Source organism: Mauremys mutica, unplaced genomic scaffold (genome assembly GCF_020497125.1).
Source record: "Mauremys mutica isolate MM-2020 ecotype Southern unplaced genomic scaffold, ASM2049712v1 Super-Scaffold_100418, whole genome shotgun sequence".
Lineage (NCBI taxonomy): Eukaryota > Metazoa > Chordata > Testudines > Geoemydidae > Mauremys > Mauremys mutica.
Genome location: NW_025423337.1, coordinates 329,879 through 343,727, shown reverse-complemented (window position 1 = coordinate 343,727; position 13,849 = coordinate 329,879). Strand labels below are relative to the sequence as shown.

The window sequence follows — 13,849 nt, the reverse complement described above, 5'->3', positions numbered from 1 at the left end:
CAAGGCCATATTATTATCCCCATTTCTCAGATGGGGGAACAGAGGCACAGAAAGGTCACACGTGGCAAAGTGTATACAGAGCTTCAGTGGCAAAGCTGGAAATTCAGCTCAGATCTCCTGAATGCCACCTAGTGCCTGGGCCACAAGGCCATCCTGTAGTGGCTTGCAGGAATGTCCCGCAGAGATGCATCAGATATCCAGAAACCCTAGATAGCAGAGAAGACAGAAAGTGAGGGAGCCATCCTTCCATTGCTAAAACTATGAATTTACTACAAAGTACAGACAGATAGGGGTGAAAACAACAGAACAAATAACACAGCCAATATTTTAATTTTTTTTTTTAAAAGCAACATGGTTAGAAGCCAGTGAAGGCCATTCCAAGAGTATGACTCCTTCCGGGGGAACAGAGTGGGATGGAGAGGAGAAAGAAGAGAGACGTAAGAGACCAAAAAGCAAGAGGTAGCTAGAGCAGGAAAGAAAAGATACCTGCACCAATCTGCCTGAACTGTAGCAGCCCTGTCCCTCTAGGGGATATTTTATTCAGGGCTGGCACGGTCACAGGAGATTTGCAATGCCAAGCATTGATCTGGGTTTATAAAAGCAAGGGAAATTTTTGTAGCACACATCAAAGGGACCTGGAATTCCCTTTTGCCAAAACACCCTAATGGTTTCAACAGAAGTTCGAACCTGTCTCCCTTTGATAGATGGTTGTATTCAGAATGGAAAAAGCAGTCCCACAGACTGGAGACTTCCCAAGTGGCCACAAAACCCCTTTTCCAGGTCACCAAGTTTCTTTAAATAGGAAGCACTGTTGACAAAAACAAAACCAACCAAAACAAATTCCTATTGATCTGGAGCGTAACATCCATGGAGAGCCTAAGGCAAAGTGACATTATGGACATCACTTTCAGAGGATGTGTTTCCTAGGGACTTTATCCTCATTGCTTTCCAAATTGTCTGCACCATTTTTTAATTGCTTATAGACTGCAGACAGAAAGTTACTTGGAGATGTCTGTACTCCAGGAAAGTTGTTTTACGGTGTGAGACTCCATAGAAGAAAAGTGAAGAGATGAATGTTCAGGTATGTAACATCCTCACACACTCCTCTTGCCTCTTCTGATCCAGCCCTTAGAGAGGAAGTAGAAATTGGGCATTTCTCAACCACTGAGATTTCCATTATTTTCAATGGACAACAAGTGGGTTAGTGAAGGAGTTCAGGGCCTGATTCAGAGGCTGAGTAACTACAGCTCCCATTCCATGTTTCAGTCAGAGTGAGTAAATCAGGCCTTTCATCTCTATAGACCAGGGAGACATCACATGCAGTCTTCCCTGCTACCACAATGCAGAATGTGGTTTTGCACTCCAGGCTGCGTGGCTCCATGGTGAGCGGAAGCCACTGTTTCCCATAAGAAACATTATTATTATCTGCTAATTTCCATAGAACCTATGGCCATGGCTTCTCGGCACGTCAATTTCAGAGATTAAAACACAAAATAAAAGCTGTTAATCAAATGCCTAACCAAATACATGCCTCTTGCACTGTGCCCTGAAGGACACTAGACTCAGGCTCTGATAGAAGGCACAGGGACGTGAATCCCAAAGGAGCGGGAAGTCAGCTCAGGAATCCCAGCTGCTGGGTATGGGGTGTTCTAATTTAGTAACCAACTTCAAGAACTTCCCAGTTGACCTTTGCTTCTGGGAGAGGATATAGAGGAAGAGACAGCCTCTCTAATAGCATCATAGACATGGAGGGCTAGAAAGGACCTCGAGAGGTCATCAAGTCTTGGCCCCTGTGCTGTGGCAGGACCAAGAAAGCCTAGACTATCCCGGACAGGAGTTTTTCCAACCTGTTCTTAAAAACCTCCGATGATGGGGATTCCACAACCTGCCTGGGAAGCCTATTCCACAGCTTAATTCCCCTGATAGTTAGAAAGTTTTTCCTAATATCTAACCTAAATCTCCTTTGCTGCAGATTAACTTCTTGTCCTAGTTTCAGTGGACACAGAGAACAACTGATCACTGTCCACTTTATAACAGCCCTTAACATATTGGAAGACTGTTATCAGGTCCCCGCTCGATCTTCTTTTCTTAAGACTAAACATGCCCATTTTTTCCCCTTTCCTCAGAGGTCACATGTTCTAAGCCTTTCATCATTTTTGTTGCTCTCCTCTGGATTCGCTCCAATTCATCCTCATCTTTCCTAAAATGTGGCACCCAGAACTGGACACAGGACTCAAGCTGAGGCCTCACTAGTGCCGAGTAGAGCAGGACAATTATGTAGTGTAGCTTACTCATGATGCGCCTGAAAAGGATTAATGTGGCTCACAGGGGGTTAAGTAACCCAGCAGGCCACACCTGAGGGAGACTTAGGCTTGATAAGGATGGAGTCCAGCTGAGCAAGGAGCAGGTGGGGCTAGAATAAAGCCAGGAAGTATGCAACAGACAGCCTGCAGTCACCCTCTGGGCTTACAGAGGGAAAGGAGGAGACAGAGGCCCTGGGATCCCGGCCCTGAAGGATGGGTTACCCGGAAGGGTGGTGAAGCAGAAAACTGATGGGGTGGAGTAGGAAAAGATTTGGGACGGTACAGACATTGGTCGCTGATTCAAGGATTACTAAGCTGGAACCTGGAGTAGTGGGTGGGCCCGGGTTCTCTTACCAGCCGCTGGGGAAGTTTCATTGCCTTGGATTGGAGGACTGCTGGGTAGGATACCGGATCAGCCAGTCCAGTGAGACGGACTCTCTGGAAGGGGGAAAACACAGTGACCTGGCTGGAGGGCCAAGCCATGAAGAGGGAGTATCCTGCCTCACAAGGAGGAAGCACTGCAACTCCTGGAACATGAACAGAGCTGTAGCATGAGCAGGACACTGAAGGGGGCATCAGAGTGGGCAGCGCTATTCCCCAGACACAGCCGCAAGGAGGTACCCCAGTGATGAGTAGTGTAACCCATGACAATCCCCCAGAATATTAGCCTTTTTTTCCACAACTGCATCACATTGTGGAGTCGTATTCAATTTGTGACATGCTATAACCCCCCAGATCCTTTTCAGCAATCTGACCACCTTGCCATTTATCCCCCATTTTATAGTTGTGCATTTGATTTTTGTTAGTGTAGTACTTTGCAATTGTCTTTGTTCAATTTCATTTTGTTAATTTTCAGACCAATTCTCCAATTTGTCAAGGTTGTTCTGAATTCCAATCCTGTCCTCCAAGTGCTTGCAACCCCTCCCAGCTTGATGTCATCCACAACTTTTAGAAGCATGCTCTCCACTCTATTATCCAAGTCATGAATAAAAATACTGAATAGTACCGGACCCAGAACTGACTCCTCCGGGACTCCACTCGAAACACCCTCCCAATTTGACAGTGAATCATTTATAACTATTCTTGGAGTATGGTATGTCAACTAAAATTGTGCACCCACCTCAGAGTAATTTCATCTACATCACATTTCCCTAGTTCACTTATGAGAATGTCATGTGAGACTGTGTCAAAAGCCTTACTATAATCAAGGTATATCACGTCTACTGGTTCCCCACATCTACTAGGCCAGCAAACCCATCAAAGAAGAGAATTAGGTTGGTTTGGCTTGATTTGTTCTTCAAATTTATGCTGGCTATTCCTTATAACCCTATTACTGTCTAGGTGCTTACAAACTGATTGTTCAGCAATTTCTTCCAGTACCTTTCCAGGTATTGAAGTTAGGCTGAATGGTCTGTAATTCCCCAGGTCCTCTTTGTTCCCCATTTGAAAGATAGATACTATGTATGTTTACCCTTTTCCAGCCCTCTGGGACCTCACTCATCCTCCAGAAGTTCTCAGAGATAATCACTAACAGTTCCGAGATTGCTTCCGCTAGTCCTTTAAGTATTATCTAAACATTCGTTAACCCGTTCTTTCTCTACTTTGGCTGGCGTTCCTTCCCCCTTGTTGTTAATATTAATTCTGCTGAGTATTTGGTCACCGTTACCATTTTTAGTGAAGACTGAAGCCAAATGGGCATTAAACACCTCAGCCTTCTTGATGTCATCTGTGATTAGCTCTCTTCCCCACTAAGCAGAGGATCTACACTTTCCTTTATCTTTCTCTTGGCTCCTACTGTATTTAAAGAATCTTTTCATTAACCAGGACCCAGACCAGTCAAGGGCATTAAAAACATTTTCCGAACACCCTGAACTGCTCCCACAAACAGGGAAATAATATAGAAACTTGAGCCTAGGTGTTATACATTTATGCAGGCCCACTCAAGAAGTAGTCAAGGGTACACTGCACTAGCTAGCAATTCCTGAAGGGCTTCAGCAGTAGTTGTGTTGTATATTAGTCGGATAGTATAGGGGCAACCAGCTGCAGCCTGTGGGAAATGGTAAGTGACTGGGTTATTGCCCTGTCGCTTAGAAGACACCACTTGCCAGCAGTGCACTTGTTCTGCACGTATCGCTGCCTCTGTCCTGTATCCTGATATGGCGTGATCATTCTCTGCTGTGTAACAGGAAAATTCAGTCTTTTGTTGAATTTGGCCCTAGGCTTCCCTCCAGTGGAACTTCCCCAGGCCTGGAGGATCATCCTCTTCAGGATAAGAAGAATCACTAGACTACTTCAAACCCTTCAGCCAGTGCACATCATAATCAAAAGGCAGTTCCACTGTAGAAAAAATAACATATCAGAGTGTGCGATCATTGGCTTCTCAAGCCATTTGTTCCCTAAATTGTATGGTGGGGGCTCTTGGTTTTCCAGGTCATTGATACTGTACTCTTTAAAGCATCTCCCATCATTACTTTAATGAATATTGAAACGCACATACCTTTGTGGCAGAACATTACAGGCATGGCTTTCAGGAAAGGAAAGTGAAAGCTAACTTATTCCTTTCAATGTGCAGGGGGAATTTAGATTGCCAGAGTTAGAGTAAATGTATCCAGGGAGCCAGCATTCACAGCCCTCTTTCTGCAAAATGTGCTAAGGCTCTGTGAAGGCCACAGGTGGCCAGGACCTCATCCAAAAGATGGCAGATCCAGCAGCAGAGCATTCCTTAATTCCACAGTGAGTCATTAATCAGTGCTGCCTCAGAGGGAGCAGCACCACCCCCTGAATCATCAGCTGCATCATAGCCAGAAGCACCCATGATTTCCCTTGCAGCTCTCCTGTTAAAGTACTGACCAGGCACAAGCCTGCTTAGCTGGTGAGACCTGTCAAGTCCACACAGCCCAAGGCAGCACCTGTGCAGCCCTTGGCTTTCGCCTGGGGTTTATTAGCTGTCACTTTGGGCACTTTGTGTTTCTCTGACTGGCATCCCCAGCACCTGCTTCCCTCACTCCTCTGCCTTCCAAAACGAGCCTTACATAGGAAGAGACTGAAAAAAAACAGCAATACAGTCACCCAGTGTCTGGTGCAGATTAAAGGAACTACAACTCAGCCAGTGTCATAAAAGTTGTTTCCTGGGACTTCTGACAGCTTGTGAGAATCCCCGTTCCCGTCCTTCTGCCCGAGATCTGTCTGCTCCTTCTTCAAGAGCCGTTTCACGTGTGAAGTTTCCTCTCTTTAAAAATGAACAGCTGTGTGCTCTCCTCTAAGTACTCTTCCACTGCTGCCCACTTACTGTGCCGCTAATTGAACCCACATGAACTGTGCTTTCTTTGCCTGGCATGATTGATGATGCCTTTGCACAATACTAAGGAGCTGCTGGGTTTTAAGTAATACCTCGCAACCGCAGCAGCAGCAGCAGCAGCGGCGGCATCCAGAAGGAGAGATGACAAGAAATAACCAGGCGACTGGGGCTTTTAGGGAAGGAAGGACAAAAAAGGGGATGGGGGAAGCGGAGAAAGGTAATGAAAGAAGAAGAGAGGAGGGAGGAAAAGAAGAACAAGAGAGATGAAGATGGGACCAAATGAAATATGGCTAGAGGAAGAAACGGATGTAATGGGTCATTTAAAACAGCCCTATGTGGGGAAAGGTGCATTGAGAATTTAGCCCCCATCAGCACACAGAGCTTCTTTTGTCCTTGATATGGTTAGGTGAGGCTGAGAGACGGTTACAGTAAATAGCCACTGCACTGCTGCACCTCTGTTTACTGACCATGGCTTCGCTGTATTCATAGAATCATAGAATCTCAGGGTTGGAAGGGACCTCAGGAGGTATCTAGTCCAACCCCCTGCTCAAAGCAGGACCAAACCCAACTAAATCATCCCAGCCAGGGCTTTGTCAAGCCTGACCTTAAAAACCTCTAAGGAAGGAGATTCCACCACCTCCCTAGGGAACCCATTCCAGTTCTTCACCACCCTACTAGTGAAAAAGTTTTTCCTAATATCCAACCTAAACCTCCCCCTCTGCAACTTGAGACCATTACTCCTTGTTCTGTCATCTTCTACCACTGAGAACAGTCTAGATCCATCCTCTTTGGAACCCCCTTTCAGGTAGTTGAAAGCAGCTATCAAATCCCCCCTCATTCTTCTCTTCTGCAGGCTAAACAATCCCAGTTCCCTCAGCCTCTCCTCATAAGTCATGTGCTCCAGCCCCCTAATCATTTTTGTTGCCCTCCGCTGGACTCCCTCCAATTTATCCACATCCTTCTTGTAGTGTGGGGCCCAAAACTGGACACAGTACTCCAAATGAGGCCTCACCAGTGCTGAGTAGAGGGGGATGATCACATCCCTTGATCTGCTGGAAATGCCCCTACTTATACAACCCAAAATGCCATTAGCCTTCTTGGCAACAAGGGCACACTGTTGACTCATATTCAGCTTTTCATCCACCGTAACCCCTAGGTCCTTTTCTGCAGAACTGCTACCCAGCCATTCGGTCCCTAGTCTGTAGCAGTGCATGGGATTCTTCCGTCCTAAGTGCAGGACTCTGCACTTGTCCTTGTTGAACCTCATCATATTTCTTTTGGCCCAATCCTCTAATTTGTCTAGGTCCCTCTGTATCCTATCCCTACCCTCCAGCGTATCAACCACTCCTCCCAGTTTAGTGTCATCTGCAAACTTGCTAAGGGTGCAGTCCACACCATCCTCCAGATCGTTAATGAAGATATTGAACAAAACCGGCCCCAGCACCGACCCTTGGGGCACTCCACTTGATACCGGCTGCCATCTAGGCATGGAACCATTGATCACTACCCGTTGAGCCCGACCATCTAGCCAGTTTTCTATCCACCTTACCGTCCATTCATCCAGCCCAGACTTCTTTAACTTGCTGGCAAGAATACTGTGGGAGACTGTATCAAAAGCTTTGCTAAAATCCAGAAATAGCACATCCACTGCTTTCCCCTCATCCACAGAGCCGGTTATCTCGTCATAGAAGGCAATTAGGTTAGTCAGGCATGACTTGCCCTTGGTGAATCCATGCTGACTGTTCCTGATCACTTTCCCCTCCTTTAAGTGGTTCAGGATTGATTCCTTGAGGACCTGTTCCATGATTTTTCCAGGGACTGAGGTGAGACTGACTGGCCTGTAGTTCCCTGGATCTTCCTTCTTCCCTTTTTTAAAGATGGGCACTACATTAGCTTTTTTCCAGTCATCCGGGACCTCCCCCGATCGCCATGATTCTTCAAAGATAATGGCCAATGGCTCTGCAATCTCATCGGCCAACTCCTTTAGCACCCTCGGATGCAGCGCATCCGGCCCCATGGACTTGTGCTCGTCCAGCTTTCCTAAATAGTCCCGAACTACTTCTTTCTCCACAGAGAGCTGGTCACCTCCTCCCCATACCGTGCTGCAGAGTGCAGCTGTCTGGGAGCTGACCTTGTCTGTGAAGACAGAGGCAAAAAAAGCATTGAGTACACTAGCTTTCTCCACATCCTCTGTCACTAGGTTCCCTCCCTCATTCAGCAAGGGGCCCTGACGGAGCTTGCCCTTCGATGCCCCCCTCCTCAACAGAGCACTGATTGAATGGAAACGATTCAGAAAAGGGCAACAAAAAATATTAGGGGTCTGGAACGGCTTCCGTATGAGGAGAGATTAATAAGACTGGGACTTTTCAGCTTGGAAAAGAGACGGCTAAGGGGAGATATGATTAAGGTCTATAAAATCATGACTAGTGTACAGAAAGTAGATAGCAAAGTGTTGTTTACTCCTTCTCATAACTCAAGAACTAGGGGGTCAACAAATGAAATGAATAGGCAGTAGGTTTAAAACAAACAAAAGGACGTATTTCTTCACACAACGCATAGTTAACCTGTGGAACTCCTTGCCAGAGGATGTTGTGAAGGCCAAGACCATAACCATGATCATTACATTCCAGGATTTCTCAGAGATTTTATTTCTTGTGTGAAAATAACCCACATTCCAGCCTGAAGCACCTGACTGCAATGAAATAAGGAACCCCTGTGCAAAGCATGGTGAGATTGCCTAAGCACATGCATAACTTTAAGCATGTGCTTTGCTGAAGAGGGGTGAACTTAAGCACATGCTTAACTCTGCTGAACTGGGGCCTCAAAGCCCACATACACACTACAATGAATGCACAGAATATAACAAAGGCACAGAACCTTTGGCCTAGGGTGGTTTTTTTTTGCGGGGGGGGTGCTCTTTGGGAGAAGATTGTTGAGAGCAAAGTGTGGGGTGGATAAGAGCATCGTGGCAGACAGTGAATCTCCTTGGCTAGTGGAATTAACATCTCAAGTTGTGTCATATGAATCAGATCAAGTGCTGAATGCTCGGGGGGGGGGGAGCACACTTTGAAACCAGGGTTCTCTGATCAAAACCATACAGTAATAATTGGCTTCAATCTTCCCCATTAGGCACTTTTCCCATTTAAGCGATATGGTGTTGGTGAAACAATTTTAGTTGTTTTATTTGCTTTGTGGATTCCTGTGTTCTCCATGTAAAGATCTAGTCCAACTATTTCCCTGGTCAGTCATTGAGGCTTGTTTGAGACTTTGTTTTCTAGTCTGCAAAAATGCTCAGCTGGAGCTAGGGTTCTAGTGCTGATGCCAGTTACAATGGAAGAGGCCCAGCTCATGGGGTCCTGTATTTCTTTTGTAATTGAGTTGAAAGGGCTGACTCATTCCCCTCCACTTTGTCTCCCCCTCCTTGATCTTATGAAGAGCACAGTATTTTACAAATACAGACAAGCTGCTGAGTGTGGTTGTTTTCCTTTATATCCCCCGCAACACACACTTGCGGCCCCTACCACAGAAAACAGTGCCCATGTGGAACACCGGAACTAAAGCACTGTCGGTCTTGCAGGCAGAACCCAACTGGTTTTACATAAACAGGTCTGAGAAGAGGGAACCAGTGTGTGTGTGTTTGGGGAGGGGGGAAGAGGAAAACTCCAAAGCTTTGCCCCCAAACTTAACATGAATCCAGAGACGTTCTGAATGTGGGAGTCGTGGGACAACTTCCCTGCCCCCACATTCACTCTCTCCCCACAAACTGCAGGGAAAGCTGGAGGGATTTTCACAGCTCTGATGAAGTTCAGCCCCCTCTCCGGGCACTGAAAACTCATCCCTGCCTGGGGATGACTTATGCCTGGCGCTCCCAAAAATCCTTCTGAAGAGCAAATAGTTTGGCTTTGGAATGCACCAGATTGTAGCAAGTGTCAGGTATTTGGGGGTGGGACTGGGAAAATGGAGTGCAAGGAGGGTTCTCCAGGGTTTCTGCTAAAAGGTATTCGCACACACTCCATGCTTCCTGTGACACACATGAACACTCTGCCATGCTATCAACACACAGCAGGTTTTCCAGGAACTAAGTATAAATATTTCCAGCACAAAATTAATGTAAAATTTCCTAAGTGGTGTTGCCTCCTGTCATGGGATCTCACCCCCACTTTGAGCTTGTGGGTTCAAAGATGGGGACCCGCAGGTATTCTCCCCCCACCCTAACCCTTAGGGTAGGATTCCTTCTCGCTGCCACCAGTCAGGTTAACGTGTCTGACGCACTGCCTGTCCCCCAAGCTTCCCCTGGGGAACCCAGATTCAAACCCCTTGAATCTCTACACACAGGGAAGCAGCCCACTTCCCCCCTCCCTCTCCTGCTCTCTCTCTGCTTGGAGACAATCCTTGTCTCCACAGAGTGGTGCCTAGCTTCCTTCCCCTGAATCCACAGGTAAGGAACTTAACCAAGTCCTGAACTTAAAAGAGTTTATTAAAAGAATAAAAGAAAGAAGAGAAAAAATACACAATCTCTATGAATCCAAGATAGACATTCATAGGGTCTAATCTTATTAATCCCTGGAGAAATTTCTCCCTTTTCCTCAGTACAAACAATACAGGCAAAATTACGAATAATCAATGCAAACACACAGAATTGCAGACACAGGATTCTTATATGCAATTACCCAGTTCTTCTAATACTCACTAGCTTGAATAGAAGAAATTAGTTCAGAAAGATGAGCAGACTTGGTTAAGCGTCTGGTCTGGTGTAGGTCCAGACGGCTAAGAACTCAGAACAAAGAACACAGAGACCCAAGTTCCCGCTCTCTGGGATTTTCAAATTCTCTTCCCTGATTGGTCCTTTGGTCAGGTGTTTCACCAGGTCTGTGTTAACCCTTTACAGGTAGACCTTAACCCTTAACTAACTACTTATGACACGCCCCCCAAATCACCAACAGTGGGAGCACTGGCGGTGATTTCCTCCTAAACTGCAAAACCAACAGAGTAATAAACACATGCACTATTACATATACTACTAAGCATATAACATGTAAAGAACACTTTTTAGCCACTAGATTCTGGGAAACTGTCACGAGAGAGTGCATCAGCAACTTTGTTGGAAGCTCCTGAAATGTGTTGAATTTCAAAATCAAAGTCTTGGAGAGCTAAACTCCATCTGATAAGTTTTTTGTTGTTTCCCTTGTTAGTATGAAGCCACTTTAGTGCAGCATGATCGGTTTGTAGCTGGAACTGCCGTCCCCAAAGGTATGGGCGTAGCTTTTCCAAGGCATACACAATGGCGTAACACTCTTTTTCACTGACGGACCAGTGGCTTTCCCTCTCAGACAGCTTCTTGCTGAGAAACACGTCAGGATGGAAGTTGTGATCCGGTCCTTCCTGCATTAGTACCGCTCCTACCCCACGTTCAGATGCATCGGTGGTAACTAGGAAGGGTTTGTCAAAGTCCGGGGCCCTTAATACAGGGTCAGACATGAGCATCGCCTTAAGCTGGATAAAGGCTTCCTGACACTCATCAGTCCACTTAACTGCATTTGGCTGGGTTTTCCTGGTCAGATCAGTTAGTGGAGCAGCGATTTGGCTGTAGTGTGGTACAAATCGCCTGTAATATCCGGCCAAACCTAAGAAGGATTGGACCTGTTTCTTTGACCTTGGGACAGGCCACTGTTGGATAGCCTCCACCTTGGCCTGTAGGGGGTTGATGGTTCCTTGACCCACCTGGTGTCCTAGGTAAGTCACTCTGTTTTGGCCTATTTGACACTTTTTGGCCTTAACAGTTAGTCCTGCCAGCCTGATGCGCTCAAAAACCATTTTCAAATGTTCTAGGTGTTCAGGCCAGGAATCAGAGAAAATGGCCACATCATCGAGGTATGCAACTGCACAGTCTTCCAATCCTGCTAGTAGACCATCCACCAGCCTTTGGAAGGTGGCAGGTGCATTCCGCAGTCCGAATGGAAGCACAGTAAACTCATACACCCCTGCATGGGTGATGAAGGCAGATTTTTCCCTGGCGGGTTCATCTAGTGGTACCTGCCAGTATCCTTTGGTTAAATCAATGGTAGAGATGAACTGGGCACGTCCCAACTTTTCCAATAGCTCATCAGTGCGTGGCATTGGATAGTTGTCTGGACGAGTTACAGCATTGAGCTTACGGTAGTCCACACAAAAGCGTATTTCCCCATCTGGTTTGGGAACCAGAACCACTGGAGATGCCCATGCACTGGTAGAAGGGCGGATGATACCCATCTCCAACATGTTGTCAATCTCCTGTTTAATAGCAACTTTGGCATGAGGTGACACCCTGTAGGGTGGGGTCCTAATCGGGTGAGCATTACCTGTGTCAATGGAGTGGCAGGTTTGCTCAGTCCGTCCTGGGTTGGCTGAGAACAAGGGCGCGAAGTGAGTGCACAGCTCCTTGATCTGTTGACGCTGCAGACGTTGCAGGGTTGTGGTGAGGGTCACCTCTTCCACACCACCATTTCTTTTACCTTCATAGTAGACACCTTCAGGCCACTCGGTGTCATCTCCTTCCTGAACTGTAAAGTGACAGACCTGTAATTCTCTGGGATAAAAGGGCTTTAGAGAGTTAACATGAAACACTTTAGGCTTTAAAGAGGAATCAGGGAATGTTATGAGGTAGTTAACAGCTCCCAGGCGCTCCTGGACCATGTATGGTCCTTCCCAGGACGCTTCCATCTTATGGGCCTGTTGCGCCTTCAAGACCATGACCTGGTCTCCTACCTTGAAGGACCGCTCCTTGGCATGTCGATCATACCAGACCTTTTGCTCCGCTTGAGCATCTCTTAAGTTCTCTCGAGCAAGGGCCCAAGAGTCTCGGAGGGTGTTTTGAAGGTTGCTTACAAAGTCCAGAATGTTAATCCCTGGAGGAGGTGTAAACCGCTCCCATTGCTGCTTTACCAGCTGTAATGGCCCCTTAACCTCATGGCCATATACCAGCTCGAATGGTGAGAATCCTAAACTGGGATGTGGAACAGCCCTGTAGGCAAACAGCAACTGTTGTAACACTAGATCCCAATTATTGGAGTGTTCATTGACGAATTTGCGGATCATGGCCCCCAATGTTCCATTAAACCTTTCCACTAGGCCATTAGTTTGGTGGTGGTACGGGGTGGCAACCAAATGATGCACCCCATGAGTTTCCCACAGGTCTTTCATGGTCCCTGATAGGAAATTTGTTCCCGAATCTGTAAGAATTTCAGAGGGCCAACCCACCCTGGTAAAAATGTCAGTTAAGGCCTGGCACACAGTTTGAGCCCTGGTGTTGCCTAGAGCTACTGCTTCCGGCCATCTGGTAGCAAAGTCCACAAAAGTCAGTATGTACTGCTTTCCTCTGGGGGTCTTTTTTGGGAAAGGACCCATAATATCCACAGCTACTCGCTGAAATGGGACCTCAATTATGGGAAGTGGCTGGAGAGGGGCCTTGACCTGGTCTTGAGGTTTTCCTACCTTTTGGCATACCTCACAAGACCGGACATACTTGGCAACGTCCTTGTCCATCCCCTCCCAGTCGAAGGACCTTCCCAACCTGTCTTTGCTTCGGTTCACCCCAGCATGGCCACTGGGATGATCATGGGCTAAGCTTAAGAGCTTTTCCCGGTACTTCGTCGGAACTAGCAACCGTTTTTGAGGATGCCAGCCCTCCTGGTGTCCACCAGAAAGACTTTCCTTGTATAAAAGTCCTTGGTCCACAACGAACCGGGATCGGTTAGTGGAGCTGAGAGGCGGTGGGTTGCTGCGTGCCGCCGCCCATGCTTTCTTGAGGCTGTCATCAGCTTCCTGCTCTGTCTGGAACTGTTCCCTTGAGGCGGGAGACACCAGTTCCTCTGGAAGTGATGTAGGTGATGAGATTGTTTCTGTTGACTGTGAACCGCTCTCCGCTGGTCCACGAGGTGTTATTTCAGGCTCCGGCTGAGCCTCTAGGGTAGGCTTGTGTGCTGGTTTTTCCAGTTCAGGCCCGTTGTCGCCCTCTGGCGGTGGAGTTGTAATCGCTGGCGCTGGTGCTGGTTGCTCTTCCAGTTCCGGTTCTGGGACTGGATGTAGTATGGCTGCTGTAGGTGTTGGCATGGGATCCGGTTCCACCACCTCTGTCTGGGTCTCTGGTAACACAGACGGGGTCTTGGTGGATGGCTCAGGAACAAGTATGGGTGCAGCAGCTCGTCTGGCTTGGCTGCGTGTAACCACTCCCTCTGTTTCTGGCGGCTCAACGTGATGGGCCAAGTGGTTG

At 47.2% G+C, this 13,849-nt stretch overlaps 1 protein-coding gene across 1 annotated transcript in view; it reads right to left on the bottom strand.

Annotated features, from left to right (window-relative positions):
* Positions 1 to 13,849, bottom strand: part of LOC123361231 (pappalysin-1-like) — a 248,369-nt gene that overhangs the window by 63,331 nt on the left and 171,189 nt on the right.